Source organism: Arachis stenosperma, chromosome 7 (genome assembly GCF_014773155.1).
Source record: "Arachis stenosperma cultivar V10309 chromosome 7, arast.V10309.gnm1.PFL2, whole genome shotgun sequence".
NCBI classification, from domain to species: domain Eukaryota; kingdom Viridiplantae; phylum Streptophyta; class Magnoliopsida; order Fabales; family Fabaceae; genus Arachis; species Arachis stenosperma.
The window spans coordinates 77,310,673-77,325,620 of record NC_080383.1 but is presented as its reverse complement, the minus strand read 5'-3'; the positions used below and the strand labels follow the sequence as shown (position 1 = coordinate 77,325,620).

The 14,948-nt window shown below is 36.1% G+C and overlaps 2 non-coding genes and 1 pseudogene across 2 annotated transcripts; 1 reads left to right on the top strand and 2 right to left on the bottom strand.

Annotated features, from left to right (window-relative positions):
* The first annotated feature begins 1,345 nt into the window (after positions 1-1,345).
* On the top strand, positions 1,346-1,449 carry LOC130943088 (small nucleolar RNA R71). The gene has a single exon (XR_009071623.1). It is a non-coding gene; the product is annotated as a small nucleolar RNA R71 (small nucleolar RNA).
* Positions 1,450-5,842: 4,393 nt separating this feature from the next.
* Positions 5,843-5,950, bottom strand: LOC130943146 (small nucleolar RNA R71). The gene has a single exon (XR_009071678.1). It is a non-coding gene; the product is annotated as a small nucleolar RNA R71 (small nucleolar RNA).
* A 5,083-nt stretch (positions 5,951-11,033) lies between these two features.
* Positions 11,034-13,705, bottom strand: LOC130939963 (inositol oxygenase 2-like; annotated as a pseudogene).
* Positions 13,706-14,948: the final 1,243 nt, after the last annotated feature.

Here is a 14,948-nt window from a genome sequence, read left to right as displayed (position 1 = left end):
AGGGATGTAATGGCCTTCAACTTTTACCAAAACATCCTCTACAAGTCCATAAGCTTGTTTTCTTGAATTGTCTGCCATCTCTAGTGAGATTCTTACAGCTTGTACCTCAAGGATCCCTAGCTTCTCCATTACAGAGAGAGGCATGAGGTTTACACTTGACCCTAAGTCACACAGAGCCTTCTTGAAGGTCATGGTGCCTATGGTACAAGGTATTGAAAACTTCCCAGGATCTTGTCTCTTTTGAGGTAATTTCTGCCTAGACAAGTCATCCAGTTCTTTGGTGAGCAAAGGAGGTTCATCCTCCCAAGTCTCATTTCCAAATAACTTGTCATTTAGCTTCATGATTGCTCCAAGGTATTTAGCAACTTGCTCTTCAGTGACATACTCATCCTCTTCAGAGGAAGAATACTCATCAGAGCTCATGAAAGGCAGAAGTAAGTCCAATGGAATCTCTATGGTCTCATTTTGAGCCTCAGATTCCCATGGTTCCTCATTAGGGAACTCATTGGAGGTCAGTGCATGCCCATTGAGGTCTTCCTCAGTGGCGTTCACTTCCTCTCCCTCCTCTCCAAATTCGGCCATGTTGATGGCCTTGCATTCTCCTTTTGGATTTTCTTCTGTATTGCTTGGAAGGGTACTAGGAGGGAGTTCAGTAATTTTCTTGCTCAGCTGTCCCACTTGTGCCTCCAAATTCCTAATGGAGGACCTTGTTTCAGTCATGAAACTTTGAGTGGTTTTGATTAGATCAGAGACCATGGTTGCTAGGTCAGAGGTGTTCTGCTTAGAACTCTCTGTCTGTTGCTGAGAAGATGATGGAAAAGGCTTGCCATTGCTAAACCTGTTTCTTCCACCATTATTGTTATTGAAACCATGTTGAGGTCTCTCTTGATTCTTTCATGAGAAATTTGGATGATTTCTCCATGAAGAATTGTAGGTGTTTCCATAGGGTTCTCCTAGGTAATTCACCTCTTCCATTGAAGGATTCTCAGGATCATAAGCTTCTTCCTCAGATGAAGCATCCTTAGTACTGCTTGGTGCATTTTGCATTCCAGACAGACTTTGAGAAATCAAATTGACTTGTTGAGTCAATATCTTGTTCTGAGCCAGAATGGCATTTAGAGTATCAATCTCAAGAACTCCTTTCTTCTGACTTGTCCCATTGTTCACAGGATTCCTTTCAGAAGTGTACATGAATTGGTTATTTGCAACCATTTCAATTAGCTCTTGAGCTTCTGTAGGCGTCTTCTTCAGATGAAGAGATCCTCCAGCAGAGCTATCCAAAGACATCTTGGATAGTTCAGAGAGACCATCATAGAAAATACCTATGATGCTCCATTCAGAAAGCATGTCAGATGGACATTTTCTGATTAATTGTTTGTATCTTTCCCAAGCTTCATAGAGGGATTCTCCATCCTTCTGTCTGAAGGTTTGGACTTCCACTCTAAGCTTACTCAATTTTTGAGGTGGAAAGAACTTTGCCAAGAAGGCATTGACTAGCTTTTCCCATGAGTCCAGGCTTTCTTTAGGTTGTGAGTCCAACCATGTTCTAGCTTTGTCTCTTACAGCAAAAGGGAATAGCATAAGTCTGTAGACCTCAGGGTCAACCCCATTAGTCTTGACAGTGTCACAGATTTGCAAGAATTCAGCTAAGAACTGATGAGGATCTTCCAATGGAACTCCATGGAACTTGCAATTCTGTTGCATTAGAGAAACTAATTGAGGCTTAAGCTCAAAGTTGTTTGCTCCAATGGCAGGGATAGAGATGCTTCTCCCATAGAAGTCGGGAGTAGGTGCAGTAAAGTCACCCAGCACCTTCCTTGCATTGATGTTGTTGTTGTTATTTTCGGCTGCCATGATTTCTTCTTCTTTGAAGAGTTCGGTTAGGCCCTCTACAGAGAATTGTGCCTTAGCTTCTCTTAGCTTTCGCTTTAAGGTCCTTTCAGGTTCAGGGTCAGCTTCAACAAGAATGCCTTTGTCTTTGTTCCTGCTCATATGAAAGAGAAGAGAACAAGAAAATATAGAATCCTCTACATCACAGTATAGAGATTCCTTGAGGTGTCAGAGGAAAAGAAAAATAGAAGGAAGAGGTAGAAGAATTCGAAATTAACTAGATAGAGTTCGAATTGTGCATTGTGAAGGAGTGATACTCCATAAATAGAAGGATATGGGAAGAGAGGAAGAAATTTTCGAAAATCAAGTGAAATATTTTGAAAACATTTTTTTAAAAAAAAATTTAATTAATTTTCGAAAATCAAGAGTGAGAAAGAGATCAAGTAATTTTTGAAAAAGATTTTTGAAGTTAGAAATCAAAAAGATATGATTTGAAAACTATTTTGAAAAAGATGTGATTAAAAAGATATGATAAAAAAATTATGCTTTTAAAAAGATATGTTTGGAAAGATATGATTTTGAAAACAATTTAAAAAGATTTGATTTTAAAAATTAATGACTTGTCTAACAAGAAAAGATATGATCCAAACATTAAACCTTTCTCAACAGAAAAGGTAACATACTTGAATTGTTGAATCAAATCATTAATTGTTAGTAAGTATCTTTGAAAAAGGAAAGAAATTGATTTTGAAAACATTTGATTGAAAAGATATGATTTGAAAAAGATTTGATTTTGAAAAACTTTGAAAACTTGAAAAAAATTGATTTTGAAAACAAAATCCTCCCCCTTGTGCCATCCTGGCGTTAAACGCCCAGAATGGTGCACATTCTGGCGTTTAACGCCCAATGCACTACCTTTTTGGGCGTTAAACGCCCAACCAGGCACCCTGGCTGGCGTTTAAACGCCAGTCTGTCCTTCTTCACTGGGCGTTTTGAACGCCCAGCTTTTTCTGTGTAATTCCTCTGCTGCATGTTCTGAATCTTCAGTTCCCTGTACTATTGACTTGAAAATAGAACCAAGATCAAATAAACAATGCATGCAAGACACCAAACTTAAAATTAGACACTAGACTCAAACAAGAAACATAAAATATTTTTGGTTTTTATGGTTTTGTAAATTTTTTTGTGCTTTTTCGAAAATTATATGAAACTAGAAAATAAAAGTTTCAGAATTCTCAATTTGGATTCCAGGAATCATTGCAATGTTAGTCTAAGACTCCGGTCCAGGAATTAGACATGGCTTCACAGCCAGCCAAGCTTTCAAAGAAAGCTTCGGTCCAAAACACTAGACATGGCCAATGGCCAGCCAAGCCTTAGCAGATCATTGCTCCAATAGCAAGATTGATAGGAATCAACAAGCTCTTGTGATGATAGGTTGAAACCTCGGTCCAATAAGATTAGACATGGCTTCACAGCCAGCCAGACTTCAACAGATCATCATGAAACACTAGAATTTATTCTCAAGAACTCTGAAGAAAAATACCTAATCTAAGCAACAAGATGAACCGTCAGTTGTCCATACTCAAAACAATCCCCGGCAACGGCGCCAAAAACTTTGTGCGCGAAATTGTGATCACTACACAACTTTGCACAACTAACCAGCAAGTGCACTGGGTCGTCCAAGTAATACCTTACGTGAGTAAGGGTCGATCCCACGGAGATTGTTGGTATGAAGCAAGCTATGGTCACCTTGTAAATCTCAGTCAGGCAGACTCAAATGGGTATAGATGATGAATAAAACATAAAGATAAAGATAGAGATACTTATGTACATCATTGGTGAGAGCTTCAGATAAGCGTATGAAGATGCTTTCCCTTCCGTCTCTCTGCTTTCCTACTGTCTTCATCCAATCCTTCTTACTCCTTTCCATGGCAAGCTTATGCAAGGGTTTCACCGTTGTCAGTGGCTACCTCCCATCCTCTCATTGGAAATGTTCAACGCACCCTGTCACGGCACGGCTATCCATCTGTCGGTTCTCAATCAGGCCGGAATAGAATCCAGTGATTCTTTTGCGTCTGTCACTGACGCCCCGCCTTCAGGAGTTTGAAGCACGTCACAGTCATTCAATCATTGAATCCTACTCAGAATACCACAGACAAGGTTAGACCTTCCGGATTCTCTTGAATGCCACCATCAGTTCTTGCCTATACCACGAAGACTCTGATCTCACGGAATGGCTGGCTCGTTTGTCAGGCGAGCACTCGGTTATCAGGCGATCAACCATGCATCGTGTATCAGGAATCCAAGAGATATTCACTAGAGCCTCGTATGCTTGTAGAACAAGAGTGGTTGTCAGTCACTTTGTTCATGAGTGAGAATGATGATGAGTGTCACGGATCATCACATTCATCAAGTTGAAGAACAAGTGATATCTTGGACAAAGAACAAGCGGAATTGAATAGAAGAACAATAGTGATTGCATTAATACTCGAGGTACAGCAGAGCTCCACACCTTAATCTATGGTGTGTAGAAACTCCACCGTTGAAAATACATAAGAACAAGAGTGATCATTGGTTTCGGTCCCAGAGAGGGAACCAGAAGAACCAAGATCTGATCTAAGAACTAGATGTCCAAAGATGAAAAATACAATAGTAAAAGGTCCTACTTATAGGGAACTAGTAGCTTAAGATTTACAAAGATGAGTAAATGACATAAAAATCCACTTCCGGGCCCACTTGGTGTGTGCTTGGGCTGAGCAATGAAGCATTTTTCGTGTAGAGACTCTTCTTGGAGTTAAACGCCAGCTTTTATGCCAGTTTGGGCGTTTAACTCCCATTTTGGTGCCAGTTCCGGCGTTTAACGCTGGGAATTCTGAAGGTGACTTTGAACGCCGGTTTGGGCCATCAAATCTTGGGCAAAGTATGGACTATCATATATTGCTGGAAAGCCCAGGATGTCTACTTTCCAACGCCGTTGAGAGCGCGCCAATTAGGTTTCTGTAGCTCCAGAAAATCCACTTCGAGTGCAGGGAGGTCAGAATCCAACAGCATCTGCAGTCCTTTTCAGTCTCTGAATCAGATTTTTGCTCAGGTCCCTCAATTTCAGCCAGAAAATATCTGAAATCACAGAAAAACACACAAACTCATAGTAAAGTCCAGAAAAGTGAATTTTAATTAAAAACTAATTAAAATATACTAAAAACTAACTAGATCATACTAAAAACATACTAAAAACAATGCCAAAAAGCGTATAAATTATCCGCTCATCAACTCTTCTCTCTCATCTTCTTCTATTTATTTATTTATCTACTAACACCTCTCTTCTACTCAAGAATTCGAACCCATTCTTCCCCCTGTGTTTGGATTCTTACCTTTTTCTCCTTTTATTCTCTTATTCTTCTACTCACATAAAGGAATCTCTATACTGTGACATAGATGATTTCTCTTTTTTCTCTGTTCTCTTCTTTTTCATATGAGCAGGAGCAGGGACAAGAAATTTCTTGTTGAAGCAGATTCAGAACCTGAAAGGACTCTGAAGAAGAAGCTAAGAGAAGCTAAAGCACAACAATCCAGAGAAAACCTTACAGAGAATCTCGAAACAGAAAGAGACATGGCCGAACCCAATAATAATGGTAGAGGCGCAAGGAGGATGCTTGGTGATTATACTACACCTACTTCCAAATTTAATGGAAGAAATATCTCAATCCCTGCCATTGGAGCAAACAATTTTGAGCTGAAACCTCAACTAATTGCTCTAATGCAACAGAACTGCAAGTTTCATGGACTTCCATCAGAAGATCCCTATCAATTTTTAACTGAGTTCTTGCAGATCTGTGAGATTGTTAAGACTAATGGAGTATATCCTGAAGTCTACAGGCTTATGCTTTTCCCTTTTGCTGTAAGAGACAGAGCTAGAATATGGTTGGACTCACAACCTAAAGATAGCCTGGACTCTTAGGATAAGCTGGTCACGGTCTTCTTGGCTAAGTTCTTCCCTCCTCAAAAGCTGAGCAAGCTTAGAGTGGATGTTCAGACCTTCAAACAGAAAGATGGTGAATCCCTCTATGAAGCTTGGGAAAGATATAAGCAGATGACCAAAAGGTGTCCTTCTGACATGCTTTCAGAGTGGACCATTTTAGATATATTCTATTATGGTCTATCTGAGTTCTCTAAGATATCACTGGACTATTCTGCAGGTGGATCCATTCACCTAAAGAAAACGCCTGCAGAAGCTCAGGAACTCATTGACATGGTTGCAAATAACCAATTCATGTACACCTCTGAGAGGAATCCTGTGATTAATGGGACGCCTCAGAAGAGGAGAGTTCTTGAAATTGATGCTCTGAATGCCATATTGGCTCAGAACAAAATGTTGACTCAGCAAGTCAACATGATTTCTCAAAGTCTGAATAGATGGCAAAATGCATCCAACAGTACTAAAGAGGCATCTTCTGAAGAAGAAGCTTATGATCCTGAGAACCCTGCAATGGCAGAGGTGAATTACATGGGTGAACCCTATGGGAACACCTATAATTCCTCATGGAGAAACCATCCAAATTTCTCATGGAAGGATCAGCAAACGCCCCAACAAGGCTTTAATAATGGTGGAAGAAACAGGTTTAGCAATAGCAAGCCTTTTCCATCATCTTCTTAGCAATAGACAGAGAATTCTGAGCAGAGCCCCTCTAGCTTAGCAAATATAGTCTCTGATCTATCTAAGGCCACTTTAAGTTCCATGAGTGAAACAAGGTCCTCAATTAGAAATTTAGCGGCACAAGTGGGCCAGCTAAGTAAGAAAATCACTGAAACTCCTCCTAGTACTCTCCCAAGTAATACTGAAGAGAATCCAAAAAGGGAGTGCAAGGCCATGGACATAATCAAAATGGTCGAACCTAGAGAGGAAGGGGAGGACGTGAATCCCAATGAGGAAGACCTCATGGGACATCTCCCAGACAAGAAGGAGTTCCCTATTGAGGACCTAGAGGAATCTGAGGCTCACATAGAGACCATAGAGATTCTACTAAACCTCCTTCTGCCACTCATGAGCTCTGAAAACTATTCTTCCTCTGAAGAGGATGAAGATGTAACTGGAGAGCAAGTTGCTCAATATCTAGGAGCTATCATAAAGTTGAATGCCAAGTTGTTTGCTAATGAGACTTAGGAAAATTCACCTCCCTTGCTCGTTAGTGAACTAGATACATGGGTTCAGCAAACTTTACCTCAAAAGAAACAAGATCCTGGTAAATTTTTAATACCCTGTACCATGGGCACCATGACTTTTGAGAAGGCTCTGTGTGACCTGGGGTCAGGTATAAATCTTATGCCACTCTCTGTAATGGAGAAGCTGGGGATCTTTGAGGTACAAGCTGCAAGAATATCATTAGAGATGGCAGACAAGTCAATAAAACAAGCTTATTGATTGGTAGAGAACGTGTTAGTGAAGGTTAAAGGCCATTACATCCCTGCTGATTTCATAATCATAGACACTAGGAAGGAGGAAGATGAATGCATCATCTTTGGAAGACCCTTCCTAGCCACAGCAGAAGCTGTGATTGATGTTGACAGAGGTGAACTAGTCCTTCAATTGAATGGGGACTACCTTGTGTTTAAAGCTCAAGGTTATCCTTCTGTAAACATGGAGAGGAAGCATGAAAAGCTTCTCTCAATACAGAGTCAAACAAAGCCCCAACAATCAAACTCTAAGTTTGGTGTTGGGAGGCCACAACCAAACTCTAAGTTTGGTGTTGAACCCCCACATTCAAACTCTATGTTTGGTGTTGGAAGGTCCCAACAATGCTCTGATGATCTGTGAGCTCCATGAGGGCTTACTGTCAAGCTATTAACATTAAAGAAGCGCTTATTGGGAGGCAACCCAATTTTTATTTATCTATATTTTTATTGTTCTTTTATGTTTTATTAGGTTCATGATCATGTGGAGTCACAAAACAAATACTAAAATTAAAAACAGAATAAAAAATAGCAAAGGAAATAGCACACCCTAGAGGAAGAGCTTACTGGTGTTTAAACGCTAGTAAGGAGCATCTGGCTGGCGTTCAATGCTAGAACAGAGCATGAATCTAGAATTGAACGCCAGAAACAAGTAGCAGTCTGGCGTTTAAACACCAGGATTACACCCTGAGGGGAGCTGGCGTTAAATGCTAGAAACAAGCATGGAACTGGCGTTCAACGCCAGAAACATGCTGCAGATTGGCGTTAAACGCCCAAAACAAGCATTGAGCTGGCGTTTAATGCCAGAAACAAGCATCAACCTAGTGTTAAATGCCAGGATTGCATGCAAAGGGCGTTTTACATGCCTAATTGGTGCAGGAATGATAAATCCTTGACACCTCAGGATCTGTGGACCCCACAGGATCTCCACCTACCTCAACTCACCCTCTCTCTTCTTCACACAATCCAATAACACTCTTCTCCCAAAAAAAAACCTTCACCAATCATCTCAATCTCTCTTCCCCATTACCTCTTCACCACTAGCATCCATCCACTCTTCCCCATAAACCCCACCTACCTTCAAATTTGAAATCTCTTTCCCACCCAAACCCACCCTAAATGGCCGAACCAAACCCCTCTCCCTCCACTATATAAACCCCTCCATCTTTCTTCATTCTCACACAACACCACCCTCTCTTCTCCCCCTTGGCCGAAAACACATCTCTCTCCCTCTCCTCCATATCTTCTTCTTCTTCTTATATTCTTTCTTCTTTTGCTCGAGGGTGAGCAACATTCTAAGTTTGGTGTGGTAAAAGCATAGCTTTTTTGTTTTTTCATAACCACTTATGGCACCTAAGGCCGGAGAAACCTCTAGAAAGAGGAAAGGGAAGACAAAAGCTTCCACTTCTGAGTCATGGAAGATGGAGAGATTCATCTCAAAGGTCCATCAAGACCACTTCTATGAAGTTGTGGCCAAGAAGAAGGTGATCCCTGAGGTCCCTTTCATACTCAAGAAAAATGAGTATCCGGAGATCCGACATGAGATTCAAAGAAGAGGTTGGGAAGTTCTAACCAACCCCATTCAACAAGTCAGAATCTTAATGGTTCAAGAGTTCTATGCTAATGCATGGATCACTAGGAACCATGATCAAAGTATGAACCCGAATACAAAGAATTATCTTACAATGGTTCGGGGGAAATGCTTAGATTTCAGTCCGAAAAATGTAAGGTTGGCATTCAACTTGCCTACGATGCAAGAAGATGCACGCCCCTACACTAGAAGGGTCAACTTTAATCAAAGGTTGGACCAAGTCCTTATGGACATATGTGTTGAAGGAGCTCAATAGAAGAGAGACTCTAAAGGCAAGCCGGTTCAATTGAGAAGACTGGACCTTAAGCCTGTGGCTAGAGGATGGTTGGAGTTCATCCAATGTTCCATCATCCCCACTAGCAACCGATCTGAAGTTACTGTGGATCGGGCCATCATGATCCATAGCATCATGATTGGAGAGGAAGTAGAAGTTCATGAAGTCATCTTTCTAGAACTCTACAAAGTAGTCGAAAAGCCCTACACCTTGGCAAGGCTAGCTTTTCCTCGTCTCATTTGCCATCTATGCTACTCAGCTGGAGTTATCATAGAAGGAGACATCCTTATTAAAGAGGACAAGCCCATCACTAAGAAGAGGATGGAACAAACAAGAGAGCCCATTCATGGATCTCAAGAGACATATGAGGAAGCTCGTCATCAAGGAATCCCTGAGATGCCTCAAGGGATGCATTTTCCTCCAAACAACTATTGGGAATAACTCAACACTTCTCTAGAAGACTTGAGTTATAACATGGACCAATTAAGGGTGGAGCACCAAGAGCACTCCATCATTCTCCATGAGATTAGAGAAGATCAAAGAGCTATGAGGGAGGAGCAACAAAGGCAAGGAAGAGACATAGAGGAGCTCAAGGACATCATTGGTCCTTCAAGAAGAAGACGCCACCATCACTAAGGTGGACTCATTCCTTAACTTCCTTGTTCTTATTTCTCTGTTTTTTGGTTTTAAGCTTCATGTTTGTTTATGTTTTGAGTCTTTATTACATGATCATTAGTGTTTAGTAAATATGTCTTAAGGCTATGAATAATTCCATGAATCCTTCACCTCTCTTAAATGAAAAATGTTTTTAATACAAAAGAACAAGAAGTACATGAGTTTCGAATCCATCCTTGAATTTAGTTTAATTATATTGATGTGATGACAATACTTTTTGTTTTCTGAATGAATGCTTGAACAATGCATATTTTTTATCTTGTTGTTTATTAATGTTAAAATTGTTGGCTCTTGAAAGAATGATAAAAAAGAGAAATGTTATTGATAATCTGAAAAATCATAAAACTGATTCTTGAAGCAAGAAAAATCAGTGAAGAACAAAGCTTGCGAAAAAAAAAAGATCAAAAAAAAAGAGAAAGAAAAAGAAAAAGCAAGCAGAAAAAGCCAAAGCTTGAGACTGAGTGGTTAAAGTCATGATCCAAAACAAAAAGAGTGTGCTTAAGAGCTCTGAACAGCTCTAACTGGGGACTTTAGCAAAGCTAAGTCACAATTTGAAAAGGTTCACCCAGTCATGTGTCTGTGGTATTTATGTATCCGGTGGTAATACTGGAAAACAAAGTGCTTAGGGCCACGGCCAAGACTCATAAAAGTAGCTGTGTTCAAGAATCAACATACTTAACTAGGAGAATTAATAACACTATCTGAACCCTGAATTTTTTATAGATGTCAATCATTCTAAACTTCAAAGGATAAAGTGAGATGACAAAACTGTTCAGAAACAAAAAGCTACAAGTCCCGCTCATCTAATTAGAACTAATATTCATTGATATTTTGGGATTTATAGTATATTCTCTTCTTTTTATCCAATTTGATTTTCAGTTGCTTGGGGACAAGCAACAATTTAAGTTTGGTGTTGTGATGAGCGGATAATTCGGTTCTCGCAACCTTCGTACAAATATTAAAATATTAAAATTAGGAATAGAAACTGCGAACGAACGTTTGAAAGAAATATTTAGTTGTATATATTTATTTGTTTGCAATATACAAATACATAATGCATTTATTACATGAATTTACATCCTTGCAAATGCAACTTAAAAAGACAAGAAATGCAACGGATTGATCAACTAAAAATAAATTATGTAACATGCTTGCCAGGAAGAAACAACTCAACTCTCTACTCACCATTCTATATATATTGCGAGGCTTCACCATTCACCATTTAAGCTTTGCCGGAAAATACTGCAAAACATGTCATAATAAAAGAATAAGAACCTCAAATCGTTAAACTAAAACACAGAATATTAAATTAAGAAAAAAAACTATAAAATTTGGTCTCACCTTCTCAATGAGGGATTGATAGTATGGCTTAATTTTTTCAACGTCAACTAACACTTTACTCTTGCTATACAGATCATATTTGCTACACAAAATTACGAGTGATATATGAGAAATATTAGAGCTTAATATTTTGGATCATATTTATGATTTATAATTTAGTATTTATAGTTTAATGTTAGCTAAACGTTAATAAAAAATAATAAATTTTGTTACTCATATGATATTGTTCGTGATATAATTAACAAGAAGCATAAGAATATGTGAAAAAAAAGATACATTTAAGTTAAACACGAACTTACTTAAAAATATGGAGCCATTTTAGGTTCTCACGATCTTCATCATTCATGAGATGAGAGTATGCACCTTCTTTATGTAAAGCTGCAATACAAGATTATACATCATTATGCAAAATTTTTATAGATGGATATATAGCGCATGATGAAAAAGCTTACGATAGAAAGAATGATATCTGATGATGAATAATCCTGCTGAAGGTAGAGTGCAACCATTTTCCTTAGCAACCTAAAGATACAAAAGTGTGCTATTTAGCAAATCCAAAGTTCAAATAATACATAAAAGAGCAAATTAAATTATTATCAAAATGACATATAATAATGTTTAGAATTTTTTTCAATTTTTTTAATTATTTTATTTATTTTAAATTCTAAACCTAAATCATAGATCCTAAAATATAAATCTTAAATCATAAATATTCCAAAAAAGAAGAATTTTTAAAATAAAACAAACATTTTTTTCAATTGAAAATAAATATATATAATCATTGAAAATCATTGTGTTTATGTAAAGAACTGAATATAGACTTACCAAATACATATAGTCATCATGTCCCCATGACATCATTACATTTTCAAGTCCACATCCATTGGTGTAGATTCCATCCTTAGTGTTATAAGCAGGGTTTTTTATATCCGGGTTCTCCTTAAAAAACTACAACGTGAAAGAAACTTTAATTAGTTGCTAATTTAAGATAAGAAACTCATCAAACCATTAAAAGTTATGTATAATAAACAACTTGTTTACCTTGTGGTGAATGTTTGCTTCGTCAAAAGCACAACCAACAGGAAATGTATCTCCTTCAAATATGTATTTGTTATAATCATTTAGTTGAATGTTGAATTTAAAGTTACACTAATTAATAGGAATGAAAAAATTAATTATGTAAATATGGTTGAGTGAAAGTTCTCACCAACAACTGCCCATTGAGGAAGCTCTCCGAATTGAGGAAGAAGAAGAATCTTTCCAAGATCTAAAATAAGTCAACACATACAATCATTTGTTAACTCCTCATCATAATCTAAGATATGTTGTGTCTCTCAATAAATAAAAGACGTTTAGGTTTCATCATATTAAATAAAATAAGAATATTATGATTATGATAAAGTCTTTCTTGTTTTATTTTCCATAGTTTTCACAATTTGGTAGGTCAAGGATTAATTTACTATAGATTAAAGCTTTATTTAAGAGTATGTCACTAGCCAATAAATTATTACATATATAAGATGGGATTTGAACTTCTACTACATTTTTAGGCAGACAAATAAGTTGATCGTTTTACTAATTTAAGTTGGTTTATAATCTATTAAGTATTTTAGTTTCTCTTTTAGACAAGCTTTATGTATACTAAATGAATATGCATATACCATGAATGAGTGCGGTCAAATGCAACCAATCTTCATTAGGATAGTCTTTTCTAATGGCTTCAGCAGATTGCAACAAATGTTGAATTTGAGGTTCATCCAAATCAGGATCACTATCGTCCACTACTTGATTTAGCAGCTCACAACATTCCTATATGCTCATTTCTGCTCTATTCAATTTTTCATAGTTCTCCCTCATTTTCTTCACCTGTTATAGCATTATATATTCATGAGTCCGATGACATTGCTTAGAAAGCATAGATAGATAAATGATTTTGAATAAAAAAAAGTCTGCTTACAAAGTCATATGTTTGGTTTATGTGCTGCAATCTATAGAATTCTTCTACACCTTTTTGTCTTTCACTTTCAGCATCATAAGCCCTGCCAAACCCCATAAAACATAAGCTCTAAAACATAAACCTTCATTCATGATCATTACACCAAATCTTACATATAGAGGCAGTTTTTTTACGACAATTTTTTAAAACTGTCACTAAATTTTATTTAATGAAGGTTGATGCGACGGATATCTGTGAAAACATTTCAAACTGCCGTAATATTTCAGTTTTGGTGTAGTGGATCAATAATTAAAGATAAATGAGAGAATCTAAAATGAAGTTGATACCTAAAAGAGTGGCCAAATGAATTAATTTCTGGTGCTGTAAATCCATTATGTGACACGCCGTTCAACATAACCTCGTTTGTATCCTTAGTGACATGATTGTGCACATTCTTTTCATCAAATTGTGACCCTAAAAACATGTCGCAATGTTACAAACGCTACTTCTGAATGAATAGAAACCGAATAGAAATAATAAAATAAAGGCTATGTTAAGAAGAAAATTTAATCATACCAAGGGCAGATTGGTCAACTAGGGTAGTAGCCATTTTGTTGTAATGAAAGACAAAATATACTGGAGAAAATTATTAAAAAGCAATAGGTAAAGAAAAAGAAATTTCGAATGAAATTGCTATGCCAAAATCCTTAGACGACAAGGGTTTATATACTTCAACAAAAAGTCCTTAATGGAAAATTTGGAATCTTTAAGTCCTCAACGAAAAAAAAAAAAGATATGGATAACAAATTTAGAATCATACTATTCTAAGTAACTTGTAATCTCGATCCGATTTAAGATTGTTAATGTCAACGTCAGCATTTGGTGTCTATCATCTTAAAATTTATTTATTACCAATTATAAGTTGTACTATATGCTAAAAAGAGTTGAATTTTTAAATTTTTAACAATTTGTATACCGGGATCTTTATCAACACGAGTGACAACTCACATATTAGCCGTAAAATTAACCACACGCACTCAAATCAATATTAAAATATAAAAAATACATTAAAATAAAGTTATATATATAAATATAATTAATGTATTTTATAAAAATATGAGAATGTATTATATTAACTGAAATTATTAAAATGTATTTAATAAATAGTATATAAATAATATATTTATTGATTATATTTATATTCATTGTCTTCAATTTAAAATATACCAAATAAATAAATAAAAATAATTAAATTTCACATAACTATAAACAAATATAACATAACTTAAAAAATCGTATACAAGAAATACCATTTTAAAAATGGAATCACATAATTATTGCATGCCAATTGAGAAACTTAAGATTAAAAGCTAATTATTTTAACATTACTATATTATTATTATTATTTTGTAATATTAAAATTGAGTTTCTTCAATTAACAGCATAACTGACATGGTATATTTTTTAAGATATTTTTTAATTTATTTAATTTGATTCATTTAAATACGTTAATTAATTATTTATTTATTTAATTTGATTGAGATAAAATATTTAATATTTTGTTTGACAACATTAACTATAACTAATAAATTATATTAATTATTTGATCTAACTGAATTAAATAAATTGATTTTGTTTTAATTTATATTCATTTTTTTATATATATATTTTGATTAATAATTTTTAAGAGTGTCATAATTAATCATTTATTTGATTTGATTGAGATAGATATTAAATTATTTAATATTTTATTTGACTATATTACTATAACTAATCAATTATATTAATTATTTGATTTGACTTAAATAAATAAATTAATTTTATTTTAATTTGTATTAATTTTTTCATCTTAT